The 24,977-nt window shown below is 45.3% G+C and overlaps 1 protein-coding gene across 1 annotated transcript in view; it reads left to right on the forward strand.

The window, feature by feature from the left end:
• pde4a (phosphodiesterase 4A, cAMP-specific) overlaps positions 1 to 24,977 on the forward strand; it is a 77,319-nt gene that overhangs the window by 18,722 nt on the left and 33,620 nt on the right. The window lies entirely within an intron of this gene.

Raw genomic sequence — 24,977 nt, forward strand, 5'->3', positions numbered from 1 at the left:
ATTCCTGAGAGAGACCTGTAGTATTATTACTGAGACCAAGTCATATTCCTGAGAGAGACCTGTAATATTATTACTGAGACCAAGTCATATTCCCGAGAGAGACCTGTAGTATTATTACTGAGACCAAGTCATATTCCTGAGAGAGACCTGTAGTATTATTACTGAGACCAAGTCATATTCCTGAGAGAGACCTGTAGTATTATTACTGAGACCAAGTCATATTCCTGAGAGAGACCTGTAGTATTATTACTGAGACCAAGTCATATTCCCGAGAGAGACCTGTAGTATTATTACTGAGACCAAGTCATATTCCCGAGAGAGACCTGTAATATTATTACTGAGACCAAGTCATATTCCTGAGAGAGACCTGTAATATTATTACTGAGACCAAGTCATATTCCCGAGAGAGACCTGTAATATTATTACTGAGACCAAGTCATATTCCCGAGAGAGACCTGTAGTATTATTACTGAGACCAAGTCATATTCCCGAGAGAGACCTGTAATATTATTACTGAGACCAAGTCATATTCCCGAGAGAGACCTGTAGTATTATTACTGAGACCAAGTCATATTCCTGAGAGAGACCTGTAGTATTATTACTGAGACCAAGTCATATTCCCGAGAGAGACCTGTAGTATTATTACTGAGACCAAGTCATATTCCCGAGAGAGACCTGTAGTATTATTACTGAGACCAAGTCATATTCCTGAGAGAGACCTGTAGTATTATTACTGAGACCAAGTCATATTCCCGAGATAGACCTGTAGTATTATTACTGAGACCAAGTCATATTCCTGAGAGAGACCTGTAGTATTATTACTGAGACCAAGTCATATTCCCGAGAGAGACCTGTAGTATTATTACTGAGACCAAGTCATATTCCCAAGATAGACCTGTAATATTATTACTGAGACCAAGTCATATTCCTGAGAGACTGTAGTATTATTTCTATTTCGACTTTTTAAGAGACCTGTAGTATTATTACTGAGACCAAGTCATATTCCCGAGATAGACCTGTAATATTATTACTGAGACCAAGTCATATTCCCGAGAGAGACCTGTAGTATTATTACTGAGACCAAGTCATATTCCTGAGAGAGACCTGTAGTATTATTACTGAGACCAAGTCATATTCCCGAGAGAGACCTGTAATATTATTACTGAGACCAAGTCATATTCCCGAGAGAGACCTGTAGTATTATTACTGAGACCAAGTCATATTCCCGAGATAGACCTGTAGTATTATTACTGAGACCAAGTCATATTCCCAAGATAGACCTGTAGTATTATTACTGAGACCAAGTCATATTCCCAAGATAGACCTGTAGTATTATTACTGAGACCAAGTCATATTCCCGAGATAGACCTGTAGTATTATTACTGAGACCAAGTCATATTCCTGAGAGAGACCTGTAGTATTATTACTGAGACCAAGTCATATTCCCGAGATAGACCTGTAGTATTATTACTGAGACCAAGTCATATTCCCGAGAGAGACCTGTAGTATTATTACTGAGACCAAGTCATATTCCCGAGAGAGACCTGTAGTATTATTTCATCATTTCGATTCCCTTGTGTGACACTGCCAAGCACCCAATCTTAGAAAATCCACAGCAATTTAGAGGTGTGAAGAGTTCTTTTTCCCCCATGTTGCCCAGTGAACTACTAGACTCTACACTTTAGAGAGACCACTCTAATCCCAGCAGAAGCGCAGCGGCCCACAATCCCATTGTTAAATTGTGATGCTGGTGCGGCGGGTGGGTGGGCAGGGGGGGGGTGCAACAGCAGCTTGGCGAGAGGACAACCCCCTGGAGGGTGCTTTAGGAGTCTGCTGCTCTCTCTCAGAGGAGAGGCTGCCTGACTGAAGAGGAGAGACTGGATGTCACAGCACATCTCCCCTCCATCAATAACCAAGTAGTCATACTGGAGACGGGAAAGAAGCAGAGCAGAATGGAGAACTAATGCAAGGTACAACAGGGATCACACATACACACCCAGACACACACAGGCGGAGAAAGTACCTCGTTTAGGTCAGCAACTCGCCACGAATCAGGGCAGAACCGAGTGAATGACATCACCTGGGATTGGAATGTGGCTAGCCACAGCACAGCGAATGCAGCCAGACATGAGAGAGTCAGTCCTGTGTGTATCTGTATAGAGTATGCAGGCTGAGGCAACGGTAGTTTTACTTCCTGTCGTTCTCCTGCCTAATACACCAGGCCCCATGGGATACATCTTTCCCAGAATTACTGGCAGGATCTCAAACTCCCAATTCAGTGGATAATTAGAAGAAGGTGGCAATCCCGGGTCCCGGGAGGAAGGACAGATGGCAGCCATCGCAAGCAGCAGAATATGTCACTGACTGACTGTCATACTGTACTGTCATAATGTACAGCAGAGCCAATACATAGCCGTGCCTTGTCTATATGTCCTCTTTTCCCTATTGGATTGGAAATAATACATGTTGATCATTTTGCCATAATATCACCATGTACAGTATTTAGCAATACATTCTGATTGAGAAAATAGAACACGTCTGACTTATGACATGATTAATGTGTTGATTTCAAAATGCCGGAGAGGTTGTGTTCTCTAGGGAGAGAGAGAGCGAGTCAGAGAGCGAGTCAGAGAGAGAGAGAGAGAGATGGTGAGTGTGTGTGTAGAGATGGAGGAGAAATTGGCCTCCTTTGGCCTGTCTTGGTCTTGCTTGGCTCTGCTCTGCGTGGTTGTATGGGAATGGTCTTGCTTGGCTCTGCTCTGCGTGGTTGTATGGGAATTGTCTTGCTTGGCTCTGCTCTGCTGTGGTTGTATGGGAATGGTCTTGCTTGGCTCTGCTCTGGTTGTATGGGAATTGTCTTGCTTGGCTCTGCTCTGCGTGGTTGTATGGGAATGGTCTTGCTTGGCTCTGTTCTGCTGTGGTTGTATGGAAATTATCTTGCTTGGCTCTGCTCTGCGTGGTTGTATGGGAATTGTCTTGCTTGGCTCTGCTCTGCTGTGGTTGTATGGGAATGGTCTTGCTTGGCTCTGCTCTGGTTGTATGGGAATTGTCTTGCTTGGCTCTGCTCTGCGTGGTTGTATGGGAATGGTCTTGCTTGGCTCTGTTCTGCTGTGGTTGTATGGAAATTATCTTGCTTGGCTCTGCTCTGCGTGGTTGTATGGGAATTGTCTTGCTTGGCTCTGCTCTGCTGTGGTTGTATGGGAATTGTCTTGCTTGGCTCTGCTCTGCGTGGTTGTATGGGAATTGTCTTGCTTGGCTCTGCTCTGCGTGGTTGTATGGGAATGGTCTTGCTTGGCTCTGCTCTGCTGTGGTTGTATGGGAATTGTCTTGCTTGGCTCTGCTCTGCTGTGGTTGTATGGGAATTGTCTTGCTTGGCTCTGCTCTGCTGTGGTTGTATGGGAATTGTCTTGCTTGGCTCTGCTTTGCGTGGTTGTATGGGAATTGTCTTGCTTGGCTCTGCTCTGCTGTGGTTGTATGGGAATTGTCTTGCTTGGCTCTGCTCTGCGAGGTTGTATGGGAATTGTCTTGCTTGGCTCTGCTTTGCGTGGTTGTATGGGAATTGTCTTGCTTGACTCTGCTCTGCTGTGGTTGTATGGGAATTGTCTTGCTTGGCTCTGCTCTGCTGTGGTTGTATGGGAATTGTCTTGCTTGGCTCTGCACTGCGTAGTTGTATGGGAATTGTCTTGCTTGGCTCTGCTCTGCGTGGTTGTATGGGAATTGTCTTGCTTGGCTCTGCTCTGCGTGGTTGTATGGGAATTGTCTTGCTTGGCTCTGCTCTGCGTGGTTGTATGGGAATTGAACTAGAAGCAACTGTTTCTGACTCACCATCTTTACATAACCGCCAGACAAATAACATTTTCTTCACAAATATATATTTTGTTGATGGCACCAGGAAATGTTGAAGTGTGCTTCTTGCTATGGTATTTATAGATAGATGTGACTAAACTTGAGATTTTTGCAGATATTAGTATTTTTAAATGAATGATGTTTGACGTGGAAACACACTGACTGGATTGAAATGCTTCATGAATTTGATTGTACTTTTTTTCATCATATTTCAACTTTAAGTGTCGATGGCTGTCTGTGGGTTTGGCGTGTGTGTGTGTAAGTGTTTGTGTGGGTGGATGTGCACGCATATATGAGTGCAGCATCTACAGATGTAGGATCTTAATATGAGCCAGTTTGCTACAGCAGGAAAATAATCCTGCACCAACAGGACATGTGAATTATTATGTGGATTGTAATTAATAGACATTTATTTTTGTAGGGGTTGTTACATTTTTCATCAGGGCAAATCAAGTCTAACAGTTTAAAGTGTAAATTACAAACTTTAGAAGCCTTTTTAAACCTTGAATACGCTACAAGTTAGTGTTTGCTTCTCTGATCAAATTAAGATCCCACATCCAAACAAGTCATTGCTATTGCTAAAGAATAGGCATGATTCTGAGAAATCCTACCGCAAAAGGCGTCCAAGCACAAACCACAATGTATGGCTTTGGAATATAGAGCAGGATTTTCCAAGATGAGGTTATTGAAAACACTCAAGGTTTCTACATAATGTATGAGAAGCCTTGATGTATAGCCATACAGCCCACTGTTAGGTGTACAGTGGAACCTGGCAATGCACACAGCTATTCTGCTTGGTCTCTCCCTCAGCCTCAGGAGAGAGGATTCATTTATACAGTTCCTGACCTCTGTTAGATCAGAGGTTAAGAAGTGTGGACACAGCTTGTTTTGTCACAGTGCCCTGTCTATCTGTTCTGTGCCTTCGGAAAGTTCACACCCCTTTTTTCCAACATTTAGTTGTTTTATAGCCTGAATTAAAAATGGATTAAACTGAGATTTTTTGTTGTTGTCACTGGCCAACACACAATACCCGATAATGTCAAAGTGGAATTATGTTTTTCATTTCTTTTTACAAATTCATAAAAAATGACAAGTTGAAATGTCTTGAGTCAATAAGTATTCAACCCATGTGTTATGGCAAGCCTAAAAACGTTTAGGAGTAAAAATGTGCCCTCAGTGAATTTCAAACACAGATTCAACCACAAACACCAGGGACGTTTTCCAATGCCTCACAAAGAAGGGCAACTATTGGTAGATTGGTCAAAAAAAAAAGATTTAAAAAAAGAAGCAGACATTGAATATCCTTTTGAGAATTAATTAGACTTTGGATTGTGTATCAATACACCAAAGTCACTACAAAGATACAGGTATCCTTCCTTACTCTGTGCCGGTGAGGAATGGAGTCACTCAGGGATTTCACCGTGAGGCCAATGGTGACTTTAAAACAGACTTTAATGGCTGTGATGGGAGAAAACTAAGAATGGATCATCAACGTTGTATTTACTCCACAGTACCAACCTCATTGAAAGAAGGAACCAGAATACAAATATTCCAAAACAACCATCCTCTTTGCAACAAGGCACTAAAGTAATACTGCAAAAAATGTGTAAAAGCAATACATTTTTAGTCGTCCAATACAACACATTACTTAGTACCAATCATCATATTTTCAAGCATTGCAGTGGCTGCATCATGTTATGCTTGTAATCGTTAAGGACTGGTGAGTTTTTCAGGATAAAAAAGAAACAGAATCTAGCTAAGCACAGGGAAAGTCAGAGTAAAACCTGGTTCAGTCTGCTTTCCACCAGACACTGGGAGATGAATTCAGGGCAATAAGCTAAAACCCAAGGCCAAATCTACACGTACCAAAAAGACTGCGAATGTTCCTGAGTGGCCGAATTACAGTTTTCTCTTAAATCTGCTTAGAAAATCTATGGCAAGACCTGAAAATGGTTGTCTCGCAATGATCAACAACCAATTGATCAACAACCAATTTGACAGAGCTTGAACAATTTTGAAAAGAATAATGGGCAAATGTTGCACAGTCCAGGTCTGTAAAGATTTTAGAGACTTATCCAGAAAGACAGTATGAAAATGTAGGCACTTACTACTCTAAATCGCTCTGGATAAGAGCGTATGTTAAATGACTAAAATATAAGAAATCATGCTCATCACCATCCAGGCCATTAGCTGACCAAAAGGTCCCTGCGGACGGGACCTGTTATTCCCGGTGGATACTGGACTTGTCAGTCTGAGAGCCGGATCCTCTTTAAAATACCATGACTGTTTCTTGGGCTGTGGTCATATGCTGCAGTGCACTGTGAGTGGCGGTCAGTGCAGGTCATCAGCACGAAGCTGGAATGGGATTCATGGTGGGCGGAGGGAGGCCAGAGGCTGGGTTTTATACTGGAAAATTAATTAATAACAGTGATGAGCCGTCCTGGCCTTGACTATCTCTATCTCCATCTCTCTCTCTCTCTCTCTCTCTCTCTCTCTCTCTCTCTCTCTCTCTCTCTCTCTCTCTCTCTCTCTCTCTCTCTCTCACTTGACCTTTATCAGTCCATTCTCAGCTCCATCCTACTACATACATATCTCTTGCCCCCATCTCTCACACACAGACTCACACATATGCAAATATGCTGGAGATTTATGTAGTTTATGCACATACACTTAGTGTGAAAACAGTCCGGGTGGGGAGTCTACAGTATATTCCAGTGTAATTCTGGCCATGCTGAGTAACATAACCTACAGTAACAACCTAATGAGGTGTCTTTGAGGGTGACGTTAACACCATGCGCACGCTCTCTCTCTCACACACACCCCATCTTCCTCTGGTTCTGCTCCTGAGAGTTTTATTCCCAGTGACAGATGAAGGGACATGTCGTTGTGTGTTTAGACCCTGTTTGCTGTCATACAAGGTGACACTGGAGCCCAGCCTTTTGTGGAGGGCAGGTGGGATGAGGACCCGGAGACTCCCAGGGAGAGGGAGCATAGGCAGACTAGAGAGTAGAGGAAAACGGAGGATGAGAGGAGGAGATCGTGGCTGGAGACCGTGTCCCAGCTGAGAGGTTAACAGAGGATGAGAGGAGGAGATCGTGGCTGGAGACCATGGCCCAGTTGTCATGAATGATTTCGGGACTCTCTCACGTTTTGTCACTTCAAATTAGAGGAAGCCGAACCTCAAGCCAGCTGTGATTGGTTGTGTTGCCCGTCAGTAATCCGGCCACATCAGCCCCAGCCAGTGGAGCATAGTTTGTCAGGGCCACCCTCCTCTCTGTGAGGGGGCTATAAATAGAAGGAGTAGAAGAGACAGGAGGCCCAAGGCTCCAACTGTAATGAGATTAAATCCAACCAGCTTCAGCTTCCAGTGTTGGTTGAGCTTTATTTCTGCTTCCTTTCTGCTTTTCAATGTGTGCACGCAAGATATTGACTGTGTCGGCTGCTGCTGTTGCATGAGTGGAGGAAGATTGTGGATTGATCATTTGCGTTTGGATCATCTGTTTGTGTGTCAGTGAGTGTGTTGATGCGTGTGTGTGTGTGCTCTATATGCATTTGAAAGAGAGTGTGTGTATGTGTGTATGTGTGTGTAATGTCCTCATTTTGCAGCCCTCTGGGCATGGCACATCTTCTAGAGATGTTTGTCATGAGGGTAAAGCATTTGTCACTATAGCATTCTGCCATCAGAATGTTGTATATGCAAACTCAGAGTTGAAACTGTTGACAGGCTCTCACATTTCCCCCGGTGTGTGTTGTACCCAGTCAGCGCTATGGGACTGGCCTTTGTTCAACCAAATTCCCTCTGTGAAAAGTGATTCTATTTGTTTGTATTCTGTCTTTAGTATGAGGTAGGTAACAAATACCTCAGTGTAAAGGCATTTGTCATGTTATTGTTAAATCATAAACTATGAATGCCATGCACGGTAAGTTCCTCGATGGCACAGCCATTGTGGCTGAGTGTCTGTGTTCCTGTGTGTTTGAGCCATGCTATTGTGAGTCTGTCTCGGGACATGTAGTGTGGGAGACATCCAGTCTGTTTTGGACATACTGCTCATTCACAACACCATGCAGTCCACACCCACTTCCATGTATTCTGCCTGCCTGCCCGCCCGCCTGCCTGCCTGCCTGCCTGCCCACCCGCCTGCCTGCCCGCCCCTGCCCGCCTGCTACCCTGCCCGCCCGCCTGCCTGCCTGCCCGCCTGCCTGCCTACCCGCCCGCCTGCCTGCCCGCCTGCCTGCCTACCCACCCGCCTGCCTGCCCGCCTGCCTGCCTACCCGCCCGCCTGCCTGCCTGCCCGCCCGCCCGCCCGCCTGCCTGCCTGCCCGCCCGCCTGCCTGCCCGCCTGCCTGCCTACCCGCCCGCCCGCCTGCCTGCCCGCCCGCCTGCCTGCTTACCCACCCCGCCTGCCTACCGGCCTGCCCGCCTGCCCGCCCGCCTGCCTGCCTGCCCGCCCGCCTGCCTGCCTGCCTGCTTGCCCGCCTGCCTGCCTGCCCGCCTGCCTGCCCGCCTGCCTGCCCACCCGCCTGCCTGCTCGCCTGCCTGCCTGCCTGCCTGCCCGCCTGCCTGCCCGCCTGCCTGCCCGCCCGCCTGCCTGCCTGCCTGCCCGCCTGCCTGCCTGCCTGCCCGCCTGCCTGCCTACCCGCCCGCCCGCCTGCCTGGGTGTTACTATACTTCTGGAGTCTCTAGTTGAACTGGAGCTCCTCCTCCTCCAACCATACCTCAGATCTCATGAGCAAATCGCCTCTCATCATCCCTTCATTTCAACATTAATTACCAGTGCTCTCTGCTCCCTGGTTCCAGTCTGATCTGCTCTCAGTCAGCCAGCCAGCCAGACATTAAGCACGGGCCAGCCAGCATAAGCTATCTGTCTCCTTCATCCCCTTCTCATTACAGATTACCAGAAATATGATGTCTCTCTACATGAATGTAGCACACAGCTGAACTCTATTGAAAGGACATCCATCAATCGCAGCAAGGAGAAATCTGGACGGTATGATGATAGTGAAAGAGGTGTGGTTGTATGGCAGACAAGATAGACGGAGGAGAAAGAGGAAGAGGGAGCTTGAGGGACAGGATAGTGGTTGAGAAGGAGACAACTGTTAAAGAGAGATTGTGGAAACAGATGTAGAAGTTTTACCAAGAACACAGATAAATGAAATGGTAGATTCACCGACTGCGGCATATAAACCACCGCCAGTTTCTTCAAAGCCAAAATATACAGCAAGCCCTAAAAACTATATTTGTGTCTTCTTTCAGACAGGAAGACGATACCAAAATAACACTTGAGGAATTCAGACTTTTAGAGCTTCTTAGCCTTGTCAAACAGAGGTGAGTGATTGGTCCTGTCCATGGACAGGTGTAGGGACAACATTATTATTGGTTGAAGTAGGACACCTGCTGCTCAAAACAACCAGCTCTGATGTTGGTCCAATTTAGGAAACATTTGAAGTCTAAAATTAGTTGTTGTTTTTTTTCTTAAAAGGGAGGAAAACCTTAAGATTGAAAATATACTAATTAAAACAGTGATAAGAATGACAGACAGGTGAGGCCCACTTACCACACCAGCCAATCCCCACCTCTCTCTCTCTCTCTCTCTCTCTCTCTCTCTCCTCTCTCTTCTCTCTCCTCTCTCTCTTTTCTCTCTTTTCTCTCTTCTCTCTCTTTTCTCTCCTCTCTCTCTCCTCTCTCTTCTCTCTCCTCTCTCCTCTCTCTCCTCTCTCTTCTCTCTCCTCTCTCTCCTCTCTCTCTCTCTCTCTCTCTCTCCTCTCTCTCTCTCTCTCTCCCTCCCCTCTCTCTCCTCTCTCTCTCTCTCCTCTCTCTCTCTCTCTCTCTCTCTCTCCTCTCTCTCCTCTCTCTCTCCTCTCTCTTCTCTCTCTTCTCTCTCCTCTCTCTCCTCTCTCCTCTCTCTCCTCTCTCTCTCCTCTCTCTCTTCTCTCTCATCTCTCTCATCTCTAACTTCTCTCCTCTCTCTCTTCTCCCTCTCCTCTCCCTCCTCTCTCTCTCCTCTCTCTCCCCTCTCTCTTCTATCTCTTCTCTCTCCTCTCTCTCTTCTCTCTCTCCTCTCTCTCTTCTATCTCTTCTCTCTCTCCTCTCTCTCTCTCTCTCTCTCTCTCTCTTCTCTCTCCTCTCTCTCTCCTCTCTCTCCTCTCTCTCTCCTCTCTCTCTCCTCTCTCTCCTCTCTCTCCCCTCTCTCTCCTCTCTCCCTCTCTCTCCACTCTCTCCTCTCCTCTCCTGTCTCTCCTCTCTTGCTCCTCTCTTCTCTCTCTCCTCTCTCTCTTCTCTCTCTCCTCTCTCTCTCTCTCTCCTCTCTCTCTCCTCTCTTCTCTCTCTCTCTCTCTCTCTCTCTCTCTCTCTCTCTCTCTCCTATCACTCTCATCTCCTCTCCTCTCCTCCTCTCTCTCCTCTCTCTTCTCTCTCTCCTCTCTCTCCTCTCCTCTCTCCTCTCTCTCCTCTCGCTCCTCTCTTCTCGCTCCTCTCTTCTCTCTCCTCTCTCTTCTCTCTCCTCTCTCTCTCTCTCTCTCTCTCCCTCTCTCTCCCCTCTCTCCTCTCCTCTCCTCTCTCCTCTCTCTCCTCTCTCTCTCCTATCTCTCTCCTCTCTCTCCTCTCTCTCTCCTCTCGCTCCTCTCCTCTCTCTCCTCTCTCTTCTCTCTCCTCTCTCTCTCTCCTCTCTCTCTCTCTCCTCTCTCGCTCCACTCTCTCTCCTCTCTCGCTCCTCTCTTCTCTCTCCTCTCTCTGTCTCAGCCTGTGAGAGGGCAGTGTGAGTGGCTCCCAGGCAGTTTAAAAGGACATGATTCCACCAGATAATCCAGTTTTACCTTCTCTAATGACTATTTTACCTCGATCAAGGATAATCACTGTGTTCTCACTATTGTTCTGCTATTACTGGTTGAGTTACGACTATTTGTAATATGATATTGTTTGGCTGTACCTGTTAAATTAATGTAGGTCTACTGTACTGTTAAGCAATACCAACATCTTGATGTAAGGAAGAGATGTTTATACACATTTGAGGTGTTCCGCAATTTGTATTCCTCCAAGAGCATATAGAGAGCGGAACCATCAATATCATCTTCCAACAGCTTCTTATCCAGTGCTTCTTATTATGTCACATTATATCAGTCATTATCTGTAATATCAGCTTAGCACCCTAGAATCCATCTTCATGGTATGAAATATGTTTAACTAGACAATTGCTAAGATTGCCGTATTAGTGTGCATCTCACTTTTAAATTGGCTTTGATGTGACGGCATTGAGGTGGTTAAGATAAGAGATGTGAGATACAGTCGAGAGATAGATAGATAGATAGATAGATAGATAGATAGATAGATAGATAGATAGATAGATAGAGAGTAGCGGAGAAAGGAGAGATGGTTAGATGAGGGAGGAATGAATTGAGGGAGAGATGGTGAAGAAGAGAAACAGAGTGACAGTGACACAAAGGTAGCTCTTGATGACTCACACTCTCTGTCTTCCTCCCTCCGTCTCTCTCTCTCACTCCATCTCTCCTTCCATCTCTCCCTCTCTCTCTCTCTCTCTCTCTCTCTCTCTCTCTCTCTCTTTCCAGTTTGGATGAAAATAAAAGAGCCCAGCAGCCTCAGCCTGCAGAGAGGGAGTTACGCGCTCCATCTCAAAGACAGGGTGATACGCTAAAAATACCCCTCCTTGTGTGGGCTGCATACAGCAGGGCGGATGGCTGCTTTACACATTACTGACATTTACTGTGCCGGAAGTACAAATATATCAGATGCAACATATGGTCAGGATCAAGATCGAGCCTCGGGGTTAATGCCTGTTTTGGACTTGTTCTCTCTGAATCCACTTTCCAGGAGAGCTGCTTCTGGTCAGTCGGCTGTGTTCAACTATTTGTGCTGATGCCATTCAGTTCATTGAGTTGAATCCCCCTGATTCTTGATCCAATTATCCACCAGTCTCCATGTTGTGCCCACACGCACCCCTGGAAGTGCATGTCTCAGTGCATCACAGAGAGAGATGAACTCCGTTAGCCATCGTGAGCAAATCAATATCGCCGCAAAATAATCCTCTAGCCCTCTGTATGCCAAAGCATTTACTTCTCTGGAGACATATCTCTGTGCGCTGAGTGCAAGTCATTACAATTTTACAACTCCTAATTTGTTTAGATGCGGCTGGCACAAATGAATTAGAAACACCAATTGAAAACGTTCCTCCATCTGTCTTCTCTCTGGACCGGTTTCCATGTCACTCTACCCATCTGTTTAACTGAGGCTCCAAAACAACAAGGCACAATGGTAACCCCGCTCCTCTCCCCAAACACACCAAACACAGAGACACGCTGCTCTCCTTCTCTCTCCCCCTCTCTCTCTCGGTTTCTCTCTCCTCTCTCACCCTCTCTCTCTCTCTCCTCCCCCCTCTCTCTCTCTCTCTCTCTCTCTCTCTCTCTCTCTCGCTCTTGCTCTCGCTCTCGCTCTCTCTGAAGAAGACAACCCTCATTAAACCAAACACTTGTTCAGGCTCCCCCTGACATTCCAGTTCAGTAATGCTGGCTAAAATATGTGTATGTTTGAGGCACAGTTTTAAACAGTTTCCCTTTTACACTAAACAGCCCCTGGTTCCACAGGGATAATTTACATAAAAAAAGGTTAGGAAGCTTTAGTAGAGAGAGCGGAGGACTGTGTGAAAGAGAGAGAGGGAGGAGAGATAGCAGGAGAGGGAGAGTGTCTAATAACTGTGGTGGGTGTGTCAGCCAGCTGTAATTAGTCAGGTTAAAGGCAGCATGGGGCCGGGCCTCCTGGGACCCACTGGCTGGGACACTGATTCAGTAGACTGAGGGCCAGAGCTACACACACACACACACACACACACACACACACACACACACACACACACACACACACACACACACACACACACACACACACACACACACACACACATATACCCAACATACACACACATATACCCAACATACACACACATATACCCAACACACACACATATATCCAACACACACACACACACACATATACCCAACACACACACACACATATACCCAACACACACACACATATATACCCAACACACACACAATATACAGTGCCTTGCGAAAGTATTCGGCCCCCTTGAACTTTGCGACCTTTTGCCACATTTCAGGCTTCAAACAAAGTCTCTATTAGTTTTGCACATCGAGAGACTGAAATTTTTTCCCATTCCTCCTTGCAAAACAGCTCGAGCTCAGTGAGGTTGGATGGAGAGCATTTGTGAACAGCAGTTTTCAGTTCTTTCCACAGATTCTCGATTGGATTCAGGTCTGGACTTTGACTTGGCCATTCTAACACCTGGATATGTTTATTTTTCAACCATTCCATTGTAGATTTTGCTTTATGTTTTGGATCATTGTCTTGTTGGAAGACAAATCTCCGTCCCAGTCTCAGGTCTTTTGCAGACTCCATCAGGTTTTCTTCCAGAATGGTCCTGTATTTGGCTCCATCCATCTTCCCATCAATTTTAACCATCTTCCATGTCCCTGCTGAAGAAAAGCAGGCCCAAACCATGATGCTGCCACCACCATGTTTGACAGTGGGGATGGTGTGGTCAGGGTGATGAGCTGTGTTGCTTTTACGCCAAACATAACGTTTTGCATTGTTGCCAAAAAGTTCAATTTTGGTTTCATCTGACCAGAACACCTTCTTCCACATGTTTGGTGTGTCTCCCAGGTGGCTTGTGGCAAACATTAAACAACACTTTTTATGGATATCTTTAAGAAATGGCTTTCTTCTTGCCACTCTTCCATAAAGGCCAGATTTGTGCAATATACGACTGATTGTTGTCCTATGGACAGAGTCTCCCACCTCAGCTGTAGATCTCTGCAGTTCATCCAGAGTGATCATGGGCCTTTTGGCTGCATCTCTGATCAGTCTTCTCCTTGTATGAGCTGAAAGTTTAGAGGGATGGCCAGGTCTTGGTAGATTTGCAGTGGTCTGATACTCCTTCCATTTCAATATTATCGCTTGCACAGTGCTCCTTGGGATGTTTAAAGCTTGGGAAATCTTTTTGTATCCAAATCCGGCTTTAAACTTCTTCACAACAGTATCTCGGACCTGCCTGGTGTGTTCCTTGTTCTTCATGATGCTCTCTGCGCTTTTAACGGACCTCTGAGACTATCACAGTGCAGGTGCATTTATACGGAGACTTGATTACACACAGGTGGATTGTATTTTTCATCATTAGTCATTTAGGTCAACATTGGATCATTCAGAGATCCTCACTGAACTTCTGGAGAGAGTTTGCTGCACTGAAAGTAAAGGGGCTGAATAATTTTGCACGCCCAAATTTTCAGTTTTTGATTTGTTAAAAAAGCTTGAAATATCCAATAAATGTCGTTCCACTTCATGATTGTGTCCCACTTGTTGTTGATTCTTCACAAAAAAATACAGTTTTCTATCTTTATATCTTTATGTTTCTATCTTTATGTTCGAAGCCTGAAATGTGGCAAAAGGTCGCAAAGTTCATGGGGGCCGAATACTTTCGCAAGGCACTGTATACCCAACACACACACAATATTTACCCAACACATACACAATATATACCCAACACACACACACACACACACACACACACACACACACACACACACACACACACACACACACACACACACACACACACACACACACATACCCAACACACACACACACATGTACCCAAGTCACACACACACACACACATACCCAACACACACACACACACACACACACACACATACCCAACACACACACACACATGTACCCAAGTCACACACACACACACACATACCCAACACACACACACACATGTACCCAAGTCACACACACACACACACACACACACACACACACACACACACACACACACACACACACACACACACACACACACACACACACACACACACACACACACACACACACACACACACACACACACACACACACATATATACCCAACATACACACACATATACCCAACACACACACAATATATACCCAACACACACACACACATATACCCAACACACACACACATATACCCAACACACACACACACATATATCCAACACACACACACACACACACACACATATACCCAACTCACTCACACACACACAACACACACACACACATATACCCAACATACACACACATATACCCAACACACACACAATATATACCCAACACACACACAAATATACCCAACACACACACACATATACCCACACACACACATATACCCAACACACACACACACACATATCCCAACACACACACACACACACATACATATACCCAACACACACACACACATATACCCAACACACACACACATATACCCAACACACACACACACACACACACACATATACATACACACACATATACCCAACACACACACACAACACACACACACACATATACCCAACACACACACACATATACCCAACACACACACACACACATATAATGCCAACACACACACACACACACATATATGCCCAACACACACACACACATATAACACACACACACACACACACACACACACAATATACCCCACACACACACACACACACACACACACACAACACACACACACACACATATACCACACACACACACACATATACCACACACACACACACACACATATACAACACACACACACGCACATATACCCAACACACACACACATATACCCCACACACACACACACACACACATATACCCAACACACATATACCCACACACACACACACATATACCCACACACACACAACACATATACCCAACACACACACACATATATACCCACACACACACACACACACACATATACCAACCCAACACACAACACACACACACATATACACACAACACACACACACACACATATACCCAACACACACACACACACATAGACCCAACACACACACACACACACACACACACACACACACACACACACACACACACACACACACATATATATATGCCCAACACACACACATACACAATATATACCCCACACACACACAATATATACCCCACACACACACATATATACACCACACATATACACACACACACACATATATACCCACACACACATCCCACATATACCCAACACACACTCACATATACCCAACACACACACAATATATACCCAACACACACACAATATATACCCAACACACACACATATACCCAACACACACACACACACATATACCCAACACACACACATATACCCAACACACACACACACACACACACACACACACACACACACACACACACACACACACACACACACACACACACACACACACACACACACACACATATACCCAACACACACACACATATACCCAACACACACACACACATATACCCACTCACACACACTCACACACAACTCACTCACACACACACACACACACACACACATATACCCAACATACACACACACACATATACCCAACACACACACAATATATACCCAACACACACACACATATACCCAACACACACACATATATCCAACACACACACACACACATATACCCAACACACACACACACACATATACCCAACACACACACATACATATACCCAACACACACACACATATACCCAACACACACACACACATATACCCAACACACACAATATATACCCCACACACACACAATATATATACCCAACACACACACACACATATACCCAACACACACACACATATACCCAACACACACACACATATACCCAACACACACACACATATACCCAAAACACACACCACACACATATACCCAACACACACACACATACCCAACACACACACACACATATACCCAACACACACACACACACACACACACACACACACACACACACACACACACACACACACACACACACACACATACACCCAACACACACACACATACCCAACACACACACACACACACACACACACACACACACACACACATATACCCAACACACACACACACACACATATACCCAACACACACACACACATATACCCAACACACACACATATACCCAACACACACACACACATATACCCAACACACACATGCACAAAAACACACGGTCCAACACTGATCGACAACACAGAAGGACTGCGCTATGCAGTGCTGCTGATGTACATTTATACTGGTAATAGTGGGGGTTTTGTAGCCTTACAGTGAGATAGGATAGAGATGATTCAATTCAATGGCTGCAGGTTCAAATGTGCTTTATAGTTGCTTCCCACCATAGTCATTATAATGGCACAGCTGATGTCATGGGGCTGGTTGAGTGTACATGCATATTCATCATCCATTGACGAATGAACGTAGGTGAGTCATTTATACATGCAGTAGCTGCCTATTTTCACAGATGGTTTCTAACATTGGTTACTCCAACATACTCACAGTTCAGAAAGAGTTCACACCCCTTTTTCCACATTTTTGTTGTTACAAATTGGAATTCAAATGGATTTGTTGTCATCGATCTACACATAATACTCTGTAATGCCAGTGGAAGAAAAAAAGAAGAACAATTATGATAAAATAATGAAAAATAAAACACTAAGATGTCTTGATCAACCCCCTGAGTCAATACATGTTAGAAACACATTTGGCAGTGATTACAACTGTGAGTCTTTTTGGGTAAGTCTCTAAGAGCTCTGTCAAGTTGTTTGTTGATCATTGCTAGACAGCAATTTTCAAGTCTTGCCATAGATTATCAAGCAGATTTAAATCTGAACTGTAACTTGGCCACTCAGGAACATTCACAGTCCTCTTGGTAAGTAGCTCCAGTGTAGATCTGGCCTTGTGATTTAGGTTCTTGTACTGCTGAAAGATCAATTAGTCTCCCAGTATCTGTTGGAAAGCAGACTGAAACAGGTTTTCCTATAGAATTTTTCCTGAGCTTAGCTGTATTACATTTATTTTTATCCAACAAAACTCCCTTGCCGGTGACAAGCATACCCATAACATGATGCAGCCACCACCATGCTTGAAAATATGAAGAGTGGTACTCAGTGAAGTGTTGTGTTGGAGTTGCCCCAAACTTAACGCTTTGTATTCAGGACAAAAAATGCATTTATTTTCCAACTTGTTGCAAACAGGAAGCATGTTTTGGAATATTTGTTATTCTGTACAGGCTTCCTTCTTTTCACTTTTAGTATTGTGGAGGAACTACAATGTTGTTGATCCATCCTCAGTTTTCTCATATCACAAACATTAAACTCTGTAAATGTTTGGGGTACAGAGTGGGGTAGTCGTCCCAAAAAATGTTACCACTATTATTGAGTACAGAATGAGTCCGTGCAACTTATTATGTAACTTGTTAAGCACATTTGTACTCCTGAACTTATTTCGGCTTGACATAACAACGTGGTTGAATACTTATCGACTCTAGACATTTCAACTTTTCATTTTCTATTCGGTTGTCCCCGCCCCAAAACATTCCACTGGCATTATGGGGTGTTGTGTGTAATGACACCAAATCTAACAAATTCAGTGACACAAAATCTACATTCAGGCTGTAATGCAACACAATGTGTAAATAGTCAAGCGGTGTGAATACTTTGACGGCGCTGTCACAGTTGAGACATCGTTTACCATTACAAGAGGAACAGTCACCATGATTGATGATGCGATGGTCATTTCATCCGACTGTGACAAAGTTCTGTTAAAAGGAAGCATATTTCACAGTGACGTGCAGATGATGACCTGGACAGGCTTGAGTTCAGGTTGAGTTAAGGATGGAAGATAGACGGTCATTTTTCTGTTGATTTATTCTCTACCTAGACAAAGTTCCTCAGAGAGTTGGAGTAACTGATGTGGTGATGCTAATGCGGTTGGCTTGGGGGGAGAATACAGATGTTCGGGACAAAACCACACGGCAACAGAGACACGACTACACAGGGGGAGGAACAGCATGGTGCTGGGGGCGGTGTGCTTGTGTAATACAGTGTTATGGGATCTGTTAAATTTACAACCACTGGATTTGTACAATGCATTATACATTCTGAGTGCTGCCAGGTGCTAATCTCGCAGACCTGGATTTATGTAGTATTGTAATTATATGAAATGCTTTAGCTGGGTTGGATTGAGCTTGTCTGGTGCCATGGAACTAATAGAATAGTCGCAAAGGCTGCAGACCCCGTCCATCAGGCACTCCTGGCAGGCTAAAGCAAACGCTCAAAGTATTTGAAAGATTTAGAATAGTATTTGAACCCATCGTTCCTTCACACTGAAGTGAGCCTGTGGCTTCACACTGCATTGGATGGAGGATATCCACTAGAGCGCATCGCTGGATTGAGTGAAAGACACCACTATCCGCCGGGGTCAGTCGGCCGACTGATCGTCTGAGGAATCAATTGTAGCTACTACAGCATGTCATCCTTAAGCTTAAAGGTGTGTGCCTGCCTGCTGCCTTGCTAAAACTCTATATGGCTCCAGTACAGTAGCTCTCTGAGTCAGGACCCTCTGGATGGTGTCGCTGACCCTGTGGGCAGGATTATGGCTCTGTAATCCTCTGGCTGTTATCTGACCGACCGCATGCAGCACAGTGGACGGTTGAACTCTCTCCCTCTGTCCTCTCTCTCCCTCTCTGTCTCAGATGGAGCCGGCTGGCCGGTCAGGGCATCGCTGGGATGACCAGCTGACCAGCCTGTCACTCTGTCGAGAGAATCCCCTCTCTCTTCCTCTTTAACTACTCTCTTTATCTTTTTCTCTTGTCCTCTCTCTCTTTCTCTCACTCTATCCCTCTTTCTCTCCCCCTCTCCTCTACACCCGACCACCCTACTTGCATTGCAGTATCCCTCTGCCCTGTGTGAGGCTGGGACGGCCAGATGCCCTCCCTGATCCAAGGGTGGCGCAGCGCCAGGCTCCAGCCAGGCCAACACTCTCCTCTCCTCAGAGGGCTCAGAGCTCAGGCAGTTGGGCAGGGCAGCAGTGTACATGTTGGCCTTTAAAACCCAGCCAGGGCAGGCAGGTCTGTGTCATGGCACCGTGAACTGGTGTGAAACAGAGGGCATGCTGGGGCAGGTAGAAGTGGTGAGAGGAGAGGGTGTGTTGGTGTTGGCTTGGCCATCTCATTTGAAATGTGCTTTGAGTTGAGTCGGTGATGGGCATTCTAGCCTGATATAAACACATGCCCCTGCTCTGCTGCAACAGAGAGTGATAGCTGCTTCGACATTCAGTTCGGGATTCAACCGTAGCAATAAATACAGTTGTGTTTGTACGATGGGGCCTTCCTTCCTTTCCCCCTCTCTCCCTCCCTCCACTCTCCCCCCACGCATGTAGCAATCAGGCAGGTGCTAAATGCCTGGTGAGGCAATGCACAGAGAGAGATTGACATTGCACGTGGAAATTAGCATCTGTGCTTGGCTTGGCAGAAAAGGAAGCGGAGGCAGGAAATCACTCATCCCCCATTCAGGCTGAGGGTAGGCCTGGGCAGCGGAGGAGGAGGCATGAGGGATGAAGTGGTTGGGGAAGGTTAATCATTAACTTGTGGAGAGAGAGGATCAGAATGAGAGGGATCGATTTTGGAAAGTGACTTTAATAAATGAAGGCTCCAGCTCCCCTCCATCCCTCCCCACCCAACAAGGGAATGTGAGCTGTATGCAGGCTGCCTGGACTTGACAAACTGCAGCTCAAGGAGAAGGAGAAGGAGATGGAGAGAGGGAGAGAGGGAGAGAGGGAGAGAGAGAGGGAGAGAGGGAGAGAGGGAGAGAGGGAGAGAGACAGAAGCAGCTCTTCATCGCACACATACACACTCATAAGCGCCTGGTGTGTTGCTAATATATAATCAATGGGAGGGGGGTTCATTGGAATGGGTTGAGAGTGTGAATCTTTCTTGCCCCTTTAATTAAACTAATCAGCACATTGACTCAGGCTTCAAAGCCTTTCAAAGCGGCATTATTAGTGGAATATAATCAAATTCTCTCTCTTTGTTATAGAAATGTGTTGCATAGAGAGGAGGGTTAGGAGTATGGCAGCAGAGCAGGGGAAATGGTTTAGATACTCATAGTGTTAAGGAGCAGCATACACTGCAATATTCATTGAAAGACAAGCCGAGATAGAACATGATCTTGATTTATCAATTCAATAAGACAAGCCGTTTACAGCACCTGCCAGTACAAAGGTCCCTACTCAGCCATTATACCATTGAGCTGAGCATTTTATAGTATTTGCTCAAGCGATGAAGGTGGTTTATAGGTTTCCCATGGCAATGAAAACAACATATCCAATAGTCATGCAATTTGAACTGGCAGCAACTGCCATCTTGTTGCTGTGTCCATTACTGTGCTTGTGTCTAGTGTGAGATGTGTTGACGCTATGCTACGTCAACTAGCCACTGGAAGAAGTAGAAAAACGAAGCTGAGCTACATGATAAACTGCCTTTTTAATTAGCTAGCTCCTCTTTCGCTCGCTCTCCTCATTGAGCTGTGAGGGTTGTTATCTTTCAAAGGAAGGAGTCGCCCAGCTGGCACACATCCCTTTTCCTGTGAGACCTCTGATCATCATGTCATTGTCCACACTCATCCTCTCCAGGGGTTCTGCTATCACATAATGAAAGAGCGAGTAGCTGTCTACAGTCATCCCATCTTGGAATCAAGTTCAAGTTTTATTGTCACCTGCACATGTACAGGGAAATGCTTAACTTGCAAGCTCTTCCCAACAGGGCAGTAATCCAATATCAAAATAGTGTAACTAATAAAACATTTTTTTTAAATACATGTACAGTACCAGTCAAAAGTTTAGACACATCCACTCATTCAAGGGGTTTTCTTTATTTTTGCTATTTTGTACATTGTAGAGTAAAAGTGAAGACATAAAAACTATGAAATAACACATGGAATCATGTATCAACCAAACAAGTGTTAGGAACAAATCAAAATATGATTTAGATTTGAGATTCTTCAAAGTAGCCATCCTTTGCCTTGATGACAGCTTGGCACACTCTAGGCATTATCTCAGCCAGCTTCATGAGGTAGTCACCTGGAATGCATTTTAATTAACAGGTGTGCCTTGTTAAAAGTTCATTTGTGGAATTTCTTTCCTTCTTAATGTGTTTGAGCCAATCAGTTGTGTTGTGACAAGGTAGTGGTGGTACACAGAAGATAGCCCTATTTGGTAAAAGACCAAATCCATATTAACAGCTCAAATAAGCAAAGAGAAATTACAGTCCATCTATACTTTAAGACATGAAGGTCAGTCAATACGTACATTTGTGCAGTAGCGAAAACCCATCAAGCGCTATGATGAAACTGGCTCTCATGAGGACCGCCACAGGAAAGGAAGACCCAGAGGTACCTCTGCTGCAGAGGATAAATTCATTAGAGTTACCAGCCTCAGATCGCAGCCCAAATAAATGCTTCACAGAGTTCAAGTAACAGACACATCTCAACATCAACTGTTCAGAGGAGACTGCGTGAATCAGGCCTTCATGGTCGAATTGCTGCAATGAAACCACTACTAAAGGACACCAATAAGAAGAAGAGACTTGTTTGGGCCAAGAAACACGAGCAATGGACATTAGACTGGTGGAAATTTGTCTAATGAGTCCAAATTTGAGATTTTTGGTTCCAACCGCTGTGTCTTTGTGAGATGAGTAGGTGAATGGATGATCTCCACATGTGTGGTTTCCACCGTGAAGCATGGAGGAGGATGTGTGATGGTGTGGGGGTGCTTTGCTGGTGACACTGTTGGTGATTCATTTAGAATTCAAGGCACACTTAACCAGCATGGCTACCACAGCATTCTGCAGCAATGCACTATCCCATCTGGTTTGCTCTTAGGGGGACTATCATATGATTTTCAAGAGGACAATGACTCAACACATCTCCAGGCTGTGTAAGGGCTATCTGACCAAGAAGGTGAGTGATGGAGTTCTGCATCAGATGACCTGGCCTCCACAATCACCCGGCCTCAACCCAATTGGGATGGTTTGAGATGAGTTGGACCGCAGAGTGAAGGAAAAGCCGCCAACAAGTACTCAGCATATGTGGGAACTCCTTCAAGACTGTTGGAAAAGCATTCCTCATGAAGCTGGTTGAGAGAATGCCAAGAGTGTGCAAAGCTGTCATCAAGACAAAGGGTGGCTACTTTAAAGAATCTAAAAATCCAAAACATATTTACATTTGTTTAACACTGTTTTGGTTACTACATGATTCCATATGTGTTATTTCATAGTTTTGATGTCTTCACTATTATTATACAATGTAGAAAAACATTGAAATAAAGAAGAATCCTTGAATGAGTAGGTGTGTCCAAACTGTGAAATGTTGTGTCCAGTTTTATTACTTAATAATTGATAATATGATTATTGACTTTTTACAAGCATCGACCCCATGCAGCTTTTAATTGCATTCATCACAATGAGTAGGAATCCTTCAGCAGTCAGAGATGTCAGATCAGAGCAATGTTCTCATAGCCTGTGTTTCATAAAGGACTGTTCACGAGTGACTTAAGAGGGCTATGCTCAGGCGGGTCCCTTGTGCCCCACAAACAAATGGGAGCTGAGCTCCCCTCTACCATCCAGCTGGTGCCTTCTTCTTTTTCCTTCATTATTCTGTGGTGAGTCACTGGAAGAGAGAGACAGAAAGGGAAAGGAAGGGTCTTGAAATACAGTAGACAGTGACAGTGTGGGAGGAGAGAGAGAGAGAGAGAGAGAGAGAGAGAGAGAGAGAGAGAGAGAGAGAGAGAGAGAGAATGGGTGGTTGACAAGGCATCTCATCTCTGTAGTGTTCTGCTCTATGGATAGTGTTCTGCTCTCTGCCTTGTCTTGTCAGCCAAGTGGTATGTAGAATTCATGCACCGTTACCTCTGCTGCTGCTGCTGCAAAAACAAAGAAACGGATGACACAAGATTCACGTTAGCATAAAAAACAAACACATACACACAGACTCACTGTTGTACACATGCACATACACAAGCGTTCATGCATACATGCAGATGAACTCTTCTCTGGTCTCTCCTTTTTGTCAGGAACAACACACACACACTCTGATGTGTATGCAGATACAGTACATTTTAAACTTCACAAAATGATTTTCTTGGAGTAGGGGTCTGTTTGTGTAGTAGCTCTGTACTTGGTCAGTGGGCCTATGTCTTTCTAGGTACTGCAAAGGTCAAGAAGCTTGACTGTTGGCTTGGCTGTTGATGTTTAAAAAGAATGTTTTGGAAACAAATCATCCATGCTCTTGTAAACATTTCCACAGGCCATGAGTCACTCCTCCTCCTCTGCCATTCCCTCCTTCTTCTCCTCGACTCCTTTCTCCATCCTCATCCACTTTCTCTTTCTCTCTCTCGATACTGGTGGTCTGTTGCTGCTAGAGAAACGGTGAGCAGTGAGATAAGGAGAGAGAAAGAGAGCACACACTTGAAGCAGGGGGAGGTGAAGAAAGTAAAGGGGAAAACAACAGGCAGAGTAAGCGAAGAAAAGGAGAGAGAAAGATTAGGAAACGGAGCAGCGGACCGGCCGGCGTCGCTATGTCCTCCAGGTGGTGTGGGTGTGTCCTCCAGGTGGTGTGGGTGTGTCCTCCAGGTGGTGTGGGTGTGTCCTCCAGGTGGTGTGGGTGTGAGTGAGACATCGGTCAGACGCCCGGGCAGAGTGGCAGCCACAGGGTCACTGAGGGGCCTGGTCGGGGAGGACACACAGGAAAAGTATATGGATAGAGCGATAGAGAGTGAGCGCTGAGCTAGTGAAATATCAGAAGCCCTCCCCTGAGAGTGGCCCTGTTCAGATAGCTGATAGCTGATAGCTGATAGCTGAGAGGCTGGGGGTTACAGCTGCACTGCCGCCCTTCAGTGACAGAATAAACAAAAACAAACCTACACCGGAAGAACAAGCTGCTGAGAAACAGGGAACAAAGTGGTGTGGAGGTGAACACAGGAAGTGAGCCAATGCAGCAGTACTCCAGGGCTTCAGGATCAAAGCTGGAAGACTTCAACTGAACGTGGACTCTCAGGACTGGGACCAGGAATAAAACTATAGGATTAGGGTCTGTTATCAAGGGCTTTCTGACTGGCAGGATTTTGTGCTGGTGTGTGCAGAACTCTCTTTGTCTGGGACGTGAGCTGTGCTACTGAACCGT

The sequence above is a fragment of the Oncorhynchus masou genome, chromosome 15 (genome assembly GCF_036934945.1).
Source record: "Oncorhynchus masou masou isolate Uvic2021 chromosome 15, UVic_Omas_1.1, whole genome shotgun sequence".
In the NCBI taxonomy this organism is placed as follows: domain Eukaryota; kingdom Metazoa; phylum Chordata; class Actinopteri; order Salmoniformes; family Salmonidae; genus Oncorhynchus; species Oncorhynchus masou.